The sequence below is a fragment of the Corapipo altera genome, unplaced genomic scaffold (assembly GCF_003945725.1).
Source record: "Corapipo altera isolate COAL_440 unplaced genomic scaffold, ASM394572v1 113, whole genome shotgun sequence".
Taxonomy (NCBI): Eukaryota; Metazoa; Chordata; class Aves; order Passeriformes; family Pipridae; genus Corapipo; species Corapipo altera.
Genome location: NW_020884895.1, coordinates 4,723,592 through 4,740,409, shown reverse-complemented (window position 1 = coordinate 4,740,409; position 16,818 = coordinate 4,723,592). Strand labels below are relative to the sequence as shown.

The 16,818-nt window shown below is 37.2% G+C and overlaps 1 long non-coding RNA gene across 1 annotated transcript in view; it reads left to right on the top strand.

Annotated features, from left to right (window-relative positions):
• Positions 1–16,818, top strand: part of LOC113949090 — a 53,093-nt gene that overhangs the window by 706 nt on the left and 35,569 nt on the right. Inside the window, exon 2 of the long non-coding RNA XR_003528353.1 lies at positions 4,139–4,207. This is a non-coding gene — a long non-coding RNA (uncharacterized LOC113949090). The remainder of the gene's footprint in view (positions 1–4,138; positions 4,208–16,818) is intronic.

Below are 16,818 nucleotides of genomic sequence, written 5' to 3'. Positions count from 1 at the left end.
TAAAGACCATCTAGTTCCAACTCCCCTACCGAGTTTTCTCCAAACCCCATCCAGCCTGGCCTTGAACACTTGCAGAGATGGGGCATCCACAACTTCTGTGGGCAACCTGTGCTAATGCCTTACCACTCTCACAGCAAAGAACTTCCTCCTAATATCTACTCTGAATCTATTCTCTTTTAGTTTGAAAATATTCCCCCTTGTCCTGTCATTACATACTCCTGTAAAAAGTCCCTAAAAAGAGGAAGCATAGTCTTGATGGAGAAACCCTCTGTTGGTGACTATTGTCTGGCTGAAGCATCTGAAAAGACATTAAAGGAATCAAAGCATGATTAAAAAGTGCCTGAGCAAAACAGCAATAAGCACTGGTAAATGGGTGGGAGATGGTTTGGAGGAGGAAGGAGTTTGCAGTGAGGTTTGTTACACAACATGAGCCCATAGTATATTAGCCACACTGCCCATAGCAGAAGACACTGATCTTGATAGATATCTGCATGTGGTATGAGGTGTTTTCAGAGAAGAAAAAATTGCTGAAGACAAGTGAAAGTCAATCCTGATAAGGAGGCACCAAAATGGAGACTTGCAGTGTTGTGCAGATTATGTTGGTCGCTTCACTGATCATTCCCTGAGAAGAGTCCCACATTATTATTACTGAAGTGTTGAAAGAAAAAATATGAAAAATGTGTGGAGGCAACAGTTTCTCTAAAACAGAGGAATGGTACAGGGTTCAGTGCCTCAAGCTAACTGTGGAAAAAATACAGACCTTGTGAGGCAGATCTTTTTTGCCCTTGTTGTCTTACCTGGCATGATGGGCTGTGGGTGCTTATAGGATGTGCTGAATAATATTTTTGACCTGCTGGAGGGTCTGTGCCAAGAGCCAGGTATTGCAGAGTGCAGTGAGCTGACCTGACTGAATGAAAAGGGGGAATTCCAAAGACACTACAAGCTACTAGAAAGATGTCAGAGACTACAATGGCACATCACTGTGTACACAGTAGCAGCACCTTCCTTTCCTACCCTTTTGCTCACTGTATGTGAAAAAAACTTGCCTTGCAGTGATTTTAAATTAACATCTGTAATTCAATGTGGCATTGCAGTGATGAGCACCTGATAATCTTGAGTTGAGCTTGTGTGTGAAATAACATAAGATCATATAGTGCCTGAGAAGAAGAAAGCAAATTATCAGCTGTTTGTTGTTAGGTGAGCAAGCTTGCTAAGCAAGGCTTCCAGTGAAAAATGGTGATTTATAATCACGTGCCATAATGTATACGTGCAAGAAACCTAATGAAATCAATCTTGATCCAGTTATTTAGTACACATACCAAACTTTTGAATTTTTTTAATCATAAACTTTCTGTTCACACTTTTGTGAGCGCAGCTTCATACATAGTGTCTGAGAAGTACAAAGTGTTATATGAGTAAAGAGTATTAATTCACAATTTTCATGGAAATTCCAACCCTTCAATTTCTCTTGCCTGACCCTGACTAAACAAATCTCCATGATATGCTTTTCTTTGTAAGGCTTTTCTCTACTCCAGCCTGGGGTAATGTGTTGTGTAAATGCAGAACTGTTTGCCAGCCGTGCTAATCCACCAGATGGTGCTGCATGTCTGTGGATTTCAGGGGGGTTTTGTTGGTGTCTCTTAAAACAGCAGCAATTGTCAACTCCTCAGTTAAGAGGGAATATATAATTCCTATTCCTAGGTATATATATACACACAGAAGGTTGATTTGTTTGTTTGTTTGTTTTTAAATTCTACTTCTTATTTTTAAAGGTGTTAGAGAAAGAGAAATACTTGTAATGTAGCAAGCTATTTTCCTCCTAACTTCCTTATAGATTCAATTTTCGCTTATGTAGACCACTGTGCCCATTTGTTCAAACTACCTAAATGTAAACTCACTGTTTCTGTCATTTAAAGGACTTACAGCTTCTCTTGTTCCTGCTAAAAAAGAAAAATAAATAATTTTTATTTGTTTATACCCAAGTTCCTTAAATGGTTATCTGTGTGAAAATAAAATTTCAATTATGATTTGCTTTCTAACAAATGATACTTTTGTTATTTAAAATACAGGTAAACATTTTTTCCTGACTATACATCTGAGCTACCTACTGAAAAAAAGACTAATTTAAAAGGTTATTGGATTATTTATAACTAACCCAGCATAGACAGTTAGTTTCATTTAATCACTGTTTATAATAAATTTCCCATGTGAATCTGCAAGTCACAGGGTGTTTGATAGTGGGATGTAATGGCCCACACTCTATCTTTTCTTTCAGATGGGTGCAGACACAATGGAAGAAACAAAAATGGGAAGAGACATTGAGGGGACCACACAAGTCAGTGTGAGATCAGAACATGTAGGAAGTCTGAAGGGTGGAGGATCTTGCATGATAATGACTTGTATATTGACTAAGAATCTCATGTCTGAAATCTGGATCCTGACTGAGGAGAAACACAGTTGCCTAAAAAGGAGAACTGCTCATAATCCAGGTCTGATATGTTATCAGTGAATTATATAAATTGACAGCAATTTAATATATTGGTCTTAGGGAAAAAAAAACCAAACCAAAACAACAACAATTTTGAGCCAAAATGAAATACCTCTGAAGTTTGAGGAAGTTTAAATTGGTCAACAGTAGGTTCTCTTTGGCCTGTTCTCTACTTTTTGCGTAGTTGTACTGGCAAAAGCTGTGGTTTTACTGGTACAGCCCAGTGGCTTTTGTATGGTGGAGATGGGCGCAGAGGAGAAAAAACTCATCCTTTTGCCGCAATATTCATTTGAAAAGCTACTACAAAACATTGTGACATAAGGTAATTTATTTTTACTTTTAGGACCTGAGTTTCCACCAAGCCCTGCCAGGTGCTGTGGCAGCAGTGCCTTTGGGGCAGGCAGAAGGGTTTTTTGTGGGGGTCTGTGCAGCCCCTCTGGGCACTGCCTGGCAAAGGGCACTGCTGTGGCTGCCCAAGAGCTGCCCAGTGGGTTGGGATGTGCGTTTGCCAAACACTGCTCAGAAAATGTTCATGTAAAACCATTACCAGGTTTTATTTAATAACCTCCTAACCCTCTCTCTCTCTCCTCCTCCTCCCCTCTGTTCCTCTAATGCCTTTTACAGCTCTTGCTGCACAGCGTGAAGCCTTAGAGCTGTATTCATCAATGACTCACACCCTTGCTTAGGGGCCAATTTTCATGGAAGCTATACAGGAAAATTTTGAAATGCACCTATCTCATGCAGGGCACAAGATGATTTCTCTATTCATTACTATTCCAAAAGGACTTGTTGTCCTTTGGAAATGGTCAGATATTGCTTACATTTGTGTGTGCGTGCATACGTATGCAGAGCTAACTTGCCTTTAGATTTGAGTGGTCTAAAAATAAAAATGTATTGTTATTATCATTGACACCAGTCAGCTGAAAGGCAACTAAGGTCCTGCTTACGCTGAGTGGAAGCAGGCAAATGCAAAAGAAAATGCAGCAGTGTGCTTTGGTTGAGCAAATCCTACAGACTCAAGGACAAAACTTCTTAAAGATCACCCTTTTGTTTGATGATATGAGCATCAGCCTTCTGAGGAATTTGGGAGTAAAGCCACAGACTTACTCTGAGAAACCAAACTGCACTTTTGCCTCCAGAAGTTTTTTATGTAGGTCATGGTCATAGTACATTTCTAAAACACTACAAGAAAACATGTTCCTTTCCTTTAAGACATCACATGTTAACTCAAGTTTTTAGCTCTGGGGAGGAGACAGAGGTAAAATTATTAGCTCAAATGACCTTTTGGTTTAAAACCCACATGATAGAACGGGAATCTTTACTGCAAAATTGCCAGTTAAAGAATAATTGCATTCTCAGGGGTTGCTAATTATATCCAAAATTACATTAAACAGTTTTGGGGAAGGGACTGAGACTGCTTAGCATAAAGGAGTTTATTTACGCATGTACAAAATAGCTTACATCCCTAAGGGATTAAACTAATTGCAATATTTTAATGTGAGTTGTAAAAATTGTGTCATGCAATGATGAATCAGAACTTGCAGGAAAAAAGAGGGCAAAATACACTTTTGCTTTTCATAATTTTTCCAACAGGCATTTCAGATCATAATTCTAAAAATAGCTTTTTCCTTCTCTTTGTTTCTTAAACAGAATGAAAAAATCCCTTTCTGCAGATCAAGCCCATCCACTGACATCAATTTTTGCCTTCGATCTGCTCAGGTGAGTTCCTCAAGAATATGTTAGAGACTAGATTTGTTTTTTCCTTATTTGTGGATGTTGTTTTTCCAAAGTGAATTATGCTAATAACATAACTTTTTGCTTGGCAGATAAGTTTTGTCCTAACAAGAGAGCATTTTCTTACAAGAGTGCATAGAATTACCAAGCCCCACATGTATGTTACACAAATCAGGAAAATGCATGACCCTGTCAAAGCCAAAAAATAGACAGAGTCCTGTGAATGCAGTAGCATGATCCTTGTTTTAGAGATGACAAAACACAGTCAAAAAAAAGAAGTTAAATGAATTCCCTCACATTGCCCAGAATACGAAGTAGGAAATTAAAAATTTTTTCTTTGCCTTTTATTCTCAGGCACAACTTTAGTAGTTTTATGAAGTAATTGCTGTTTACCTGGGTAGCCTCTAAGTTCTTCCTTTCCAAAGTCTCTTTGTGCTGTAGAGAGTATGTAGGGATTGTAAATGTACTCCTAAGGAGCATTCCACAGTTGAACTGATTGCCAGGCCAAGCAAGAGACCACAGTAAAGGGGTGAATAATTTGATCCAAGATGGATTTGTACTCTACCAACACAGCCTGAAATCTTCTAATGCTTTTGGATTTGATTGTGAGCTGTTCATTGCTGTTTGAGCCTGTTCTTTTCTATTACCATATTTTCTCTGGTTATCATTTCTGTGTACCTTATCTTTGTATAAAAGGCCACATCTTTGTCATATTTCCAGGGAGTAGTCAGTAGAGGCATACAAAATTTACTGCTGTAGACCAAAGTAAGACAGATAAAGGTAGTGCATTACAAAGTTCTTGCCCTCAATCATGCAGAAGGCTCTCTATGCTTCTGTGAGCAGTGGTACCTGTGGGGCTGCACTGTAATGGGAGAAGGGTTAACAGCAAACCAGGACATTTTCTGCAGCAAAAAAGAGATGGAATCTTCTCTAAGCAATTACCTTTTATGTGATAAACAATGTCAGTGGTCAATAGAGGGAGTTTTCTTACCCTAATCCCCTTCTGTTTAGCTTAAAATAGAAATGCTATTCGTTTGACTAGCAGGTTGGGGTATCATGAAGCCTGGTCATACTTGTTTGCATGCGACATTTATCTGCCAGCAGAAGGGTTACTGCAGTAGCCTTTGTCTCTGCTTTCCCTAAATAAAAAACAATACACCAATAAATGCATGTTACAGCTTCGGTGGTGTAAGGTACTTTTGTGAGATGTGTCTATTGGCACGCTGCAGTCTTTTTGGCATACAGAGTGCACTGCTATTTATTACAGATTCTGTTGGCATCATGAAGTTGTAAGTAGCTTCTCCTGTACTTTTAGCTTCTACTGACTCTGAAAATCCAGCTTTAATTACTAATGGGTACTTTACAAAACAATTTCCTTCTGGTAAAGGATGCACATAGTCTGTTATCATTAGATATCTGCTGGCACTACACATAGCTTGTGCTCTGACCAACCCTTAGAGAATGGGAGGTTTGATAAAAGAGAAAAGCCAAAAGCCATTATATGTACTTAAGGTACTGAAGAATTTAAAGATTACAACAGCATATCTGTTTGAACATAGGAGCTGTGACTTTCAATGGATGTGATGTTCCCCATGGATGTGGTGAGATGTGACAGAATGGCCACACAGCTGAGTATTCCATAGCTGAGTAGCCCTCAGCTCAGTTACAGGACACAGAAAAATCAGAGCTTCAAGACAACATGCTTATAGCTTTCTCTGTCTATTGTTCTTTCTAGTGGAGTGCAGCTACTGTGATCTCTTTCCTGACTATCAGGGTTTTTTGTGTCTTCTTTTTTACTTCAGAAATACATTTATTTGAATCAGAATTGAACTAAAAAAATAAAAGTGGGGCACAACATTTGAAATAAAAAAAGTCCTACTTAACATTGTGAAAGGTTATATGCAAAAGTAGTAGAAATTACAATCATTTTTATTTTTTATTTTAATATTTTTTCCTTTTTTTTTTTTTATAACTTTCTTTATAAACAGTGTAATGAGAAAGCTAGGGCAGTGCCATGGAAGGCCAGAAGCCTTGCAGTTAAAGGAATCTGATCAAAGAGAAGAACCTTAGGCTGGCCTTAGCCACAGCCATTCCCAGCTCTTTGCTGAAGTCTCAAGCAACTGCAATTTCTTCTGTTCCCCACTTCTGTCTGTGAACATTCAGTGCTTGAATCCTGCTGCTTCTGGCTCATAAAATCTTGTGTCTGTAGAAAGTTTCTTCATTTCCTTGGTTTTCTTTACTATCTAGAAATTTTAGCAAGCAAAAATTTCTACTTGATAATAGTCAGTGCTCCAGAAGGAGGGTGTCTATTGGTCTAAACTACAAACTTTACAGTGAACCAGATCCTTGGCTAGAAAAAAGCACAGAGCTCCCCTGAACCAGCAAACAATTCACCTGGTGCAGACTGTGAACTGCAGGAATTCAACATGGAAAATGCCACTGTAAGAGTGTGAGAAATGCATATAACCCAGCAAAAGTACCTTCATTCTGTCCCAAGGGCAGGATCCAAGGATTCTATCTGCATTGTAGTATTTCTGGAATTTCTTCTGCTTCAACAGCCAACGGTTACAAAATCTTACATCTATGTATTATAGTTGGAATAGTCCAATGTACTTTTCTATGGAGGCATGAAAAATTATACATTCCCTATCAAACTTACAATGAGGGTATCAATGTTTTGTACGGGGAGATCAGATGGCCCCAAGACTTGTTGCTGTGCTTAGTATTTGGCATGGAGTGTCACCATCTTCATGCAGTAGTTACTTGATGTCTCTAAAGTGCATATTTGCTGTCATGTTACTGCTGTGTGTATAATAAAATGCTATATAGGACATAGCATAATCTTGTTTGATATTATGATCCTGTGATTTTCTTTAAAAAGATTAATCTTGTAAATACTGTAAATTTATATTAGTAGTCTCAGTAAGCTGTTTAAGGTTTATGTGGAACAGTATTATTTATATTTATAGTCAGTGACCCTGATACCTTGTACTTAAAGTTGAGATATTTTTATGTTAATTTGTTTCTTTATTGCCTTGGCTAAAAGAACCCCAAACACTATTAGACTTGATTTTCAGAAGATCTTCCAAACTACATATATCTACAATCTACTCATAGATTTTGGAGGTATTTTAACAATTATTGCCATTTCATATTGCCATTTAAGTCATTAGGGGGTGAGTAAGGTACACCTAGAGATACAAAACATTATCTATGAATTAGCCTCTTTGAAATGCACTTCATTGCTGTATCAGTCATTGCAGAGAAAGGTTCTGAGACCAGGAGTACATATGAAAATATATACAATCCTTTTAAAAGGTAGAATATTTGAATTTAGGTTGCAAAATAGACAGTTGCATGAAAATATCACTCCTGTCATGTCAGTTGAAATATCAGAAATCCTATTTCTAATCCCCTCCATGTAATATGGCACGGGGACATAGATACACATCAGCCATAAAGAGAGACAGTACAGCCTTTCCAGCAGACTCTGCAGGCTGCCTACAATTTCAATCCCCCTCCTTCAACCTCTCCACCCACTGGTTGAGCCTCTAGTTGCCCTTCCAACACCTAATGCACTCCTGACACAATGAAGGGGAGGGCAGGAGCAGTTGGTGAAAAATTAGGCACTGCAGACAAAAACTTGACAGACTGTCTTGCTCCCAGTGTCACAATATGAACCGACCTGGTAAAAACTAATGGCCATTACCCCATCTCACTGTATGACTTAAATGACTTACAGCCACACGCAGAGAAAGTTCTTTCAACTACTTCCATGGAGTTTTTTTTAATTTAATTTGCATGATAAGATGTACAAGGCAAGGTTTTTACAGATTAAGCAGCTTCATTTTTCTCTGACTCCTGTATAAAGTATGGATAATTTCACCGGAATCATTGGAGTAACTTCATTATCAAACGGATGTTGAGAGAGCACTTTCACAGTCCTTAGGCAGCTTTCCAGTTGTTGCTTCTCTATGCTCATGGTGAGCTCCTATTTACATCTTCCCTAAGGCTGGAGTTTCTAGGCACACTGAGCTCCCACCCAACACTGTGTATCTGGTGTTCTCAGGAGAGATGGTCCTTATGGATTGTGTCAGTGTTGTACAGGACATAACTTGGGTCAACATCCAAGATTCTCATGCACCCAAGCAGCTTCTATGTTGGCAACTATCTGGAAAATGTAGGTATTCTAATAAGTACAATGTTGTATTTGCAGCTTTATAAATGCTGCCTCAGTTTCACTTGAATGTTTTGTCTTTGATTTTCCAGGCTGGTACCTATATCCTGTGTTGCTGGCCACACCTCTTGTTCTTGCCTTTGTCATAAATCCTGTCTTGGACTTAAGATACTTTTCTCTCTGAAGTTTCACTAAAATTGGTAAACTCCTGTGAAATGTTCCAATTCTGAGAAGAACAGTTTTCCTGAGGAATTCCCAGCAAGTTCTTTACAAAAGTTCTGGTAAAAGCAACTGTTCTCTGTCTCCATGTCCAGTTACTTCTGCTAATTTAAAAGCATGGTCATGGGCTTGAGAAAAGCAGCTCTATGAGCAGAAGCAGCCAGAGTTTAAATGTAGGAGGAGAGGAGAGGGATCAAGAGCTGTGCAAAGCTGAAAATGTTGTATCACGCAGGAATTTGAGTCATCAAGCCTGGCTATCCCCTGTTGTGTCCTACAGCTTCTGTAACCTGACCTAAACAGTAAATCCTCCAATTACTTACAATTGGGGCCATACATTTACATATGTACAAAAGCCAGGAGAAGGTTGCTTATACCTGCTCAACCAGTTGCTGTTAGTGTGTAAAGCTGTTAAAAAGTACATGTGCAGCAACCACGAGCATGATGTGCTTCCTGGGCTTTTCATCTGCCATCCACACTAAACTGCCATCTGGAGTGCCCATGGACAATGTCTGTGAGGTGTGTTTGGAAGGTCTTCCAGCACATTAGGGCACAGCATGTACTGAGCATAAGGTTTTCTCTGGGAGTACCTTAAGTTATGCTTATATGAACAGCATGTCTACTCTGAGAGTACATTGAAGTATGACTTGAGAGGCAGCATAAAGTGCTGTTTGTCTTTTGTTTATTGCTAATGTAGATGAGATAATGTAAATAATGGCAGGCCAAAAAAAAACATTCAGATTGTTACAATTGCAACATACTAGTAACTGCTTTCTTCCCTTTGCAGTGGAAATGTATTTAGCAATCTTTTCCCATTTATTATTTCTGATGGAAGCAAAATCTTAGCACATAATTAGCCAATATTTCATATACCTGAGTCCATGTTCATTCTTCCAGCAGAATCCTCCATCTATTCTCTCCTCTTTCTCTTTTTTTTTTTTTTTTAATTTCTGGTTAGGCATAGTTTACTGTAAAATAATATTTTTGTGAACTATTACCTGCATAAGATCAAATAATAATGTATTCTCTTTTATAACCTTTGTTCTGATGTGCTAAAATCATATTTTTTGGTACTGTAGCGCTCTGTTGATGAAGCCTGAATACACGACGATATGACTGGAATTCATCATCAAGTAAAGAGTGTAGTGAACTTTGCACCAAATCATCACAAAGTAATCTTGCTTTTCTCTCTGGTCTTACTCTAAATGTGATTTGCACTATTATGGAAAGAGGACTTTGTGCTGGTTTTGATGTTACGTACAAATGGTCTTGCTTTGTAAAATTTCCATTATGCCTGTTTATGTTTCGCAGCAGTGCTATTGATTCAAGCTGTACTGATTGGAAAGTAGAAGTCTTTAACACTAAGCCCCTTCAAAGTTTTTCATAAATTTGTGGCATTTTGCCAGTGTTGCTCACAAAACAGCATAGAGCTGCTAGGAGGAAATGTTCCAGCTGCAGGGGTAACTGGAGCCAAAAAGTAACATCCAAATAGAAATTATCCAGTTCGTGATTTCACTTTGATCACCAGATGTTTGTCATGTGACTTCAGCATTAGAAAATAGAAGAGAGGAGAAAGTGATGGTGTGGTGCTTAGCTTAAATCTGACACAAGAGCTCATAGCTCAGCAATAGATAAAAACAAACAGTTATTGACTTTTCCCATTTTGGTTGTGATATTCCTTGTTTTACCATGATATGGATTTGAGCAAATTATGTCCTCATGCAAAGTTTTGCATTGATTTCTCAGTTCTTTAAATTCTGAAAGATTATGGAAGCAGAGCAAGATATACTCCAGATTACTAGTATAGTTTACTCTGGTTTGGTTGGTAATTTGTCTCTATTGTCTAGTTGTCTGACTGTTGTGTACTGGTTAGTGACGACAGCAAAACATAAAGAGCACTATTCTTGGCTCCCAAGGGTTGCAGATTTAAATTTGTATTTTTCCCAGTTTCAGCATTGGCATTCCTTTTGATTTAACTTCCTCCAATACAGTGTGCTTGAAGGAGCTTTTTTCAGCTTCTCCTGGTTATGAGCCATTTCAAAATGCATAGAATCGAAAGGACATGTTAGAGTTTTCAAGTCATAACCCTTTATCATCTCTGTCAACCATCTCATATAATGCAAAGCTCCATCTAAAATCTCCTTATGATTTTTGCTCTTATTAACCTCATAGGACGGCTGATGCAAACTTTTGGTGCTCTAGGGATTAAAAAGTCTCTTGAAATGTCCATCCTAAACTTATCCAGGATCTATTTATAGATACTTATTCTCATAATTGAAAACTTATATGATGCATGCCATAGATTTTCTAAGTGTATCATGACAAATGACTTAATCTTTATATTTGACTTATCCCAAAGCAGTGAGTCCTCCCCCTACATCCTCTCCCACCTGGTCACACATTTGTGTCCCTTGCTGCTTCAGGTATTGGTCAGCTCCTTTACTGATTTATGTCAGTACCTTTGTGTAACAGAAATGTGCTTAGTTTTCAAGGGATATTTTTGTGCTGGAATAGTGAACTAGGCCAGCTCAGCAAGTGGTGTAGGAAGCACATAGAGAGGACAGAAGCAGGGCCTGGCAATTCCTTTTCTGGTTTAAGTTGCTTTGGAGTTATAGCCTCAATTCTAGATTGATAAAGGTATGATAATTCTTTCTTTTCCAACATTTTGACCATATTATCTGTTTAGATTTTAAGTTCTGCAGATCAAAGACTGTGTCTTTTAGTGACTTGCACAGTGACAACAGTGGATCCCCACATTTAGATATCAAGACAGTACAGATACAAGATCACCATAAAGTCTTTTATGCTGACCTTCTATCACCCTCTTTGTGTTGTGCTGCAAATGTATCCAACTTTACTGAAAACAGATTATATTCTCTACTGTTTGCTTTCAGCTTATTATTTACCGTTCTATATGATCTAATGTGAATTTTTGATTATGTGGACTTCATTTTTCAGTAATGCAACATCATTAGTTTCACTTATATAAATCCCCACTTTTCTTTGTAATGTGAAGTTTTTTTACTTGTGAACTTCCTTGACCTACTTAGCAGTCCTAACAGCAAATAGTATTGACACTTTTTCTCTATTAACCTCTGGAATGTGTGATATAAGCTTACAACATAGGTTTTAATGTAAGATAAAATAATACCACCTATTAGTTTGGAATCTGGACAGAAAAAATATGTACTTTATAATAGATGCTTTTAGGTGAAACAAAATATTCTCAACATTTTTAACAATTCCTGAACGTACTGTCTCCACCCTTCACTGTAGTATTTTGCATGTCTGGTATTTCTGGGTCTCTTTCTCATAGCAGTGTTGAGAAAATTTCATGCTTTCACATTTTTCAGCTGTAATACTATTTACTTTGAAGAGAACTGAATATCCTCTAGTATTCTGCCAGGTCCCTCTCTAGACTTCCACACTGAGGTAGTTTTATTTGATCCTTTTATGTGAAAGATTAAATTTCCTCGTGTTGTATGGTGAGATACCAGTGCTTATTTTCATGGAATAATCTCATGGAATATTCTATGTTCCAAATTATTTTCACTCAAATTCAAAATGCCAGTAGCCTTTGTTTCAGTAACAGAAGATCTGATTTGCTCTTGTAGTTCCAGGGAAAGCCCATTTCCCAATATTTACATATGTTCTCCATCTTCCATTATGGAGCCAAACCCTTAATTCTTACTTATAAAAATTATAAATAATTGAGAATACTAATATTTGATGATAAATGGATAAACTTATATTGAGTTGATTAATGGGAAGGAATCAACTGAGGAATTGTGAATGTTCATTGGTTTTCAGGTATATGAGTTTGAACTGCGCTTAAGACATTTATTCCAAAACTTTATGCAAATCAGTAATTCCTGACTTTTTGAAATGTTCATTTAACTTTCCATAGAAGTACTATAGGTGTTTCAGAGCCTGATCACACTTTCTATGTTCAGACAAATATTCTCTGTCTCCAGTGAGGAATTTTACATTGAAAGAGGTTTCCCCTGCAATAGGAGTTTTTACTGAAGAGAGGAAGCTGGATCAGTCCCACATGTTGTAGAGACTTAAAATCAGAAATTAATATGCAGTAGAACTATGACAGTGGCTTTAATTCTACTCACATTAATTTTCACTGTTATTATTAATTAAACCCTGAAAATCAGGGATTTAATGGAAACTCTGACAGACCTTTAATTATAGCATTTCAACAGTCTTAGAGTATTGGATGTCCTCTACTAGTGCACAGGACATTCTGTACTTGAGAGGGTATAGAAAGAAGTCATAGTTTGTAGTGTGCTTTATGTTCAGAACATTTTTTAATTCATTATAGGCTTTTACTCAGTGTTGTCTGCTGCATCTGGGTAAGTTATATGAAATGAATACTTTAATTGTTGCGTTCAGGAACAGTTTGGAAACAGATTTTTAATTTTTTTTTAGTGGAATTGCTCATTATTGTTCAAAATCATCTGTCATTGTTTTAGGAGAATGTATTTCAATCTATGGATTTCTCACAAGCTATTTATGTAGCAGAGTGCATTATGCTCACAGATATGTCTACAATTTATATTATTTAGATTGCAAATTTCTGACAGGAAGGATGACCTCTTATTCTCTGTCTGTCTTAACATCTACCATAGTGGGGTTCTGACCAGAATTCCTATGTGAACCTGCAGTATGAGCCATAGATTACAGTAATTCATCTCAAATGATTTTGCATCACTGTGTTTAAAGTCCTTGCATTAAGTGTGTTCCTTTAAAGCCTCAAGATGAAATGCTTAGGCCTTGACTGTGCAGGATAGGAGAGATATCAGAGTGCATGGTGTGATTTACAGATACTGATTGTCAGGAGGGAGAGGAAACTATGGGGAATAGTCAGATATTGTGGGCAGCAACAGTATTCTGTAGTGTTTAGTACATTGCAGTTCAATTCATTCAAGCATACAACCATATAATATGCATCTTTGTGTGTGAAATTCAGTATTAAACTCTACCTGCTAATTTTTACCATTTTATCACAAATTTTGCAACATATACTTCCCATTAAAGAACATTCCTGGATTCACATGAATCTATGATAACTGAAATTGTCATTGAAGTGTGGGGGGAGATGGATGTAAAGTTTTAACCCTGGAGAGTAGAAGAAGGTGCAGCCTAAAAGTCTCAAAACCAGAGACAAATTTAAAGTATTTGTAGCTATTAACAATATTTATAGGTAAAATGCTGGAGAAGCTGAGTAATCAGTTTTTAAATATTTTTGATATTGGTAAAACCTGATGTTTAATAATTAGCCACCTGTCCTCTTGATTAGATAACAGAAGAAATGAGAGAAAAATGTGTATATTCTAAAATTAATAGGGAAAGGAATTTGAGGATGTTCCATATCAGAAAGGATTCCAACTTTTATGTGACTCATTCTGAGATTGCTAAATTTGTACAGTATACAATTATATTTGGAATAGCTTATTGTGAAACCATTTGCTCTTCACTGCCAGTCACGTGCTCTCTCTGCTACTATTATTTCCCTTTGGCATTTATTGTCTCCTTCTAAATCGCTTAAGGAACCTCAACTATCAGAAAACTAACCTTGCCAAAAAAAGTGGATGGTTTTCTCCTGGATTGTTCCTGTGAGCTGAAGTGTGGAGGTAGAGGAAGAGCAGGACAGCCCCCCTTGGTGGCAGATAGCCCTTAAATTTACATGGCTGTCCTGTGAAAAAACAGCCTGAGAGCTGGCCAGCATTGTGTGCCTCTAGTCCTTTGTGGGAATGCAATGTGAAATAAAATAATACCTATGGCAGATAACAAATAAATATACATTTAACGTAAATTTAGGGAAAAATGCTTCTGATATAATTTCTTCAAGTCATTAAGAAAGCTGCTTTAGTGTAAGAACTATAGAGGAGTCTTCTTAGCAATGCGCTGGGGTTGTCAGCCATGGGAAAATTGTTGTCAGCATTAGGGAACTGCCTGCTGTGTGGACGGGCTTAATGCACTGTGATACGGTGTGGATGCAAATGTAATGGGCTTGGAAATAGAGAAATTGAGCCTGAAACCTGTAGGGCACGTCCTTGGCCCAAACTAACCCACACCACTTCTAATCAGTCAGTCTACCGAAGTGGAAGGTATTAAACCAGCAGCTGATTAGAATTGGGACCCAGTTACTTAAAAGGGAGCTTTGGCTGGGCAGGTGACCACAGTGGCTTTTTGATTTTTTTGTATATTTGTATTTTTTTGAAGGAGCAGAGTAGTTATCCGTTTAAATTCACATGAAATACAAAACCCAAGTGTTAAAATGGCATTTAGAAATAGCGTAACCACACAGAGACAATATGAAAAGAATGCAATTTGAGAAGGTGTCCTTCCTCACACAGTAATGGGATTGCCACTGTTGCTCAGCACATCACAAGGAAGTTTTATCTTAAAAGAGCAAAATAATATCATTAACAGAAAATTAAACTTAAAGTCACCATGAACTATGGACTTAAAAGACCCTCAAGAAATGAAAACCAATTGTCTGTTGGAAAACCAGGAGGTCAAGTAGTCATTGACCAACCAAAAGCTGCACCGATTGCTGAAACGTACAGTACTTTCAAATCCAATTAACTGTTTCAAGCAGACAGTCCTCATTTTCTCTTTCATCAGGAAGGGAAATTTGCAATCATATATTCCAATGAAAGTTAAGTTGTTTTGATCTGATAATTGTGAGATGTATTTATCTTAATTTGTAAGTTTCTAATGCTAAAGCTCCAAGCTGTTCAGATATAACAGAAGTACTGGGAAATGAGGTACAAAATGCTGGAATTCAAATTAACCAATAAATATATTTTAATATATATCAGCAGGACTCTAGAGGATTCCATTAATGTTGAAAAATAGAAAGGATTTAGGTTAATTTGGTAAGAAGGCAGGTCAGAACGTTTACAACAGTGGCATAGAATTGTATAGAGATGCAAAATTTTTCAAGAGAGCAGAATTTTTTCAAAAACGCTGACTCTAGCTGTCACAGCCCTGCCTTGGTTAAATCCAGTGGAGAGATATGAGGACTTTCTAATTTGCTTTCCCTCTATTTTAATAATAGCTGTGCATAAGTAATTTATGAAAGGCCAACCAGGCAGTGGGCAACAGAAAATTAAACTCATTTTATCTGAAAGCAGGTGGATTTCTATATATCATTAGCATGCATAGAATTCTCACAATGTTATTTCTCATACTGATGGAATGTAACCAAATAATATATGAGTTTTTTGCTTATGCACGAGTGAAATTTTTAGATAAAAGTACCAGCCCCAATGGCAATTTTCTGCAAAACGAAAACTAATTCTGCGAAGCTTCTTATTACTGGGAAGACTCATTTGGCTTGCATTAGAGACTGACATAAGTGACTTTAGGATTTTACTAACAGATTAGATGAGATGTGCTATATGCAGTAATATCATTAGAGAATGTAGCAGTAAAAGCAAAAGAGTTTGTGGCACTTAAGGACATGGGCACAAGTAAATTGTTTTCATTTATGACAAGCTTTTAAACGATTTTTTTTCTCCTGATGAGAATGTGGTTTAGTTTTAGGTTTCTCCCACCCATCCCCAAGAGTGAAAAAAATGCTTCTTGCCTGAATTATTCCTCATATTATTTCACCCTCTGATACTAAATCTATTGTATATGCCTGCCTTATCACCTGCATCACCTTGAGAGGGGCTAGATTTTTATGAAGAAAACAATACTAAACCTAAATAAATGTAATGCCAATGTTATCTAAATAAAGAGAGAGAGGTAAACCACATATTCTCTACTTGCCGTATTTTCACTATTCATTAAGAGAAATATATTTGGAACCTATCCAGAAATTGTTCAAAGTATTTAAAACCAGCAACAAATATGCTGCAATCATCCGAATTAACCAAATGCAGCTTTCCTTTTCTTACCTCATGAAAGTCTGTTAAGAGTTTTTTCTTGTAATTATGATACCCAAAGGTACCTCTTGCATAAGACTTTTTTCACTCTTACATCTCATTTAACAATAAATGGCACTTGCCAAGTGGTATTTTTCTCTGAGGCAAGAAAGAGTAAAAGACTGTGCTAAATCCATGTCCCATATAATATTATATTATGTTTTATAATGAACAGGTAATTGGTCTCAAAGTGAAACTTATAATTTTATTTTCTTTCTTTAATTCAATAGTAACAGCTACCAGGAGTTAGCAGTAAC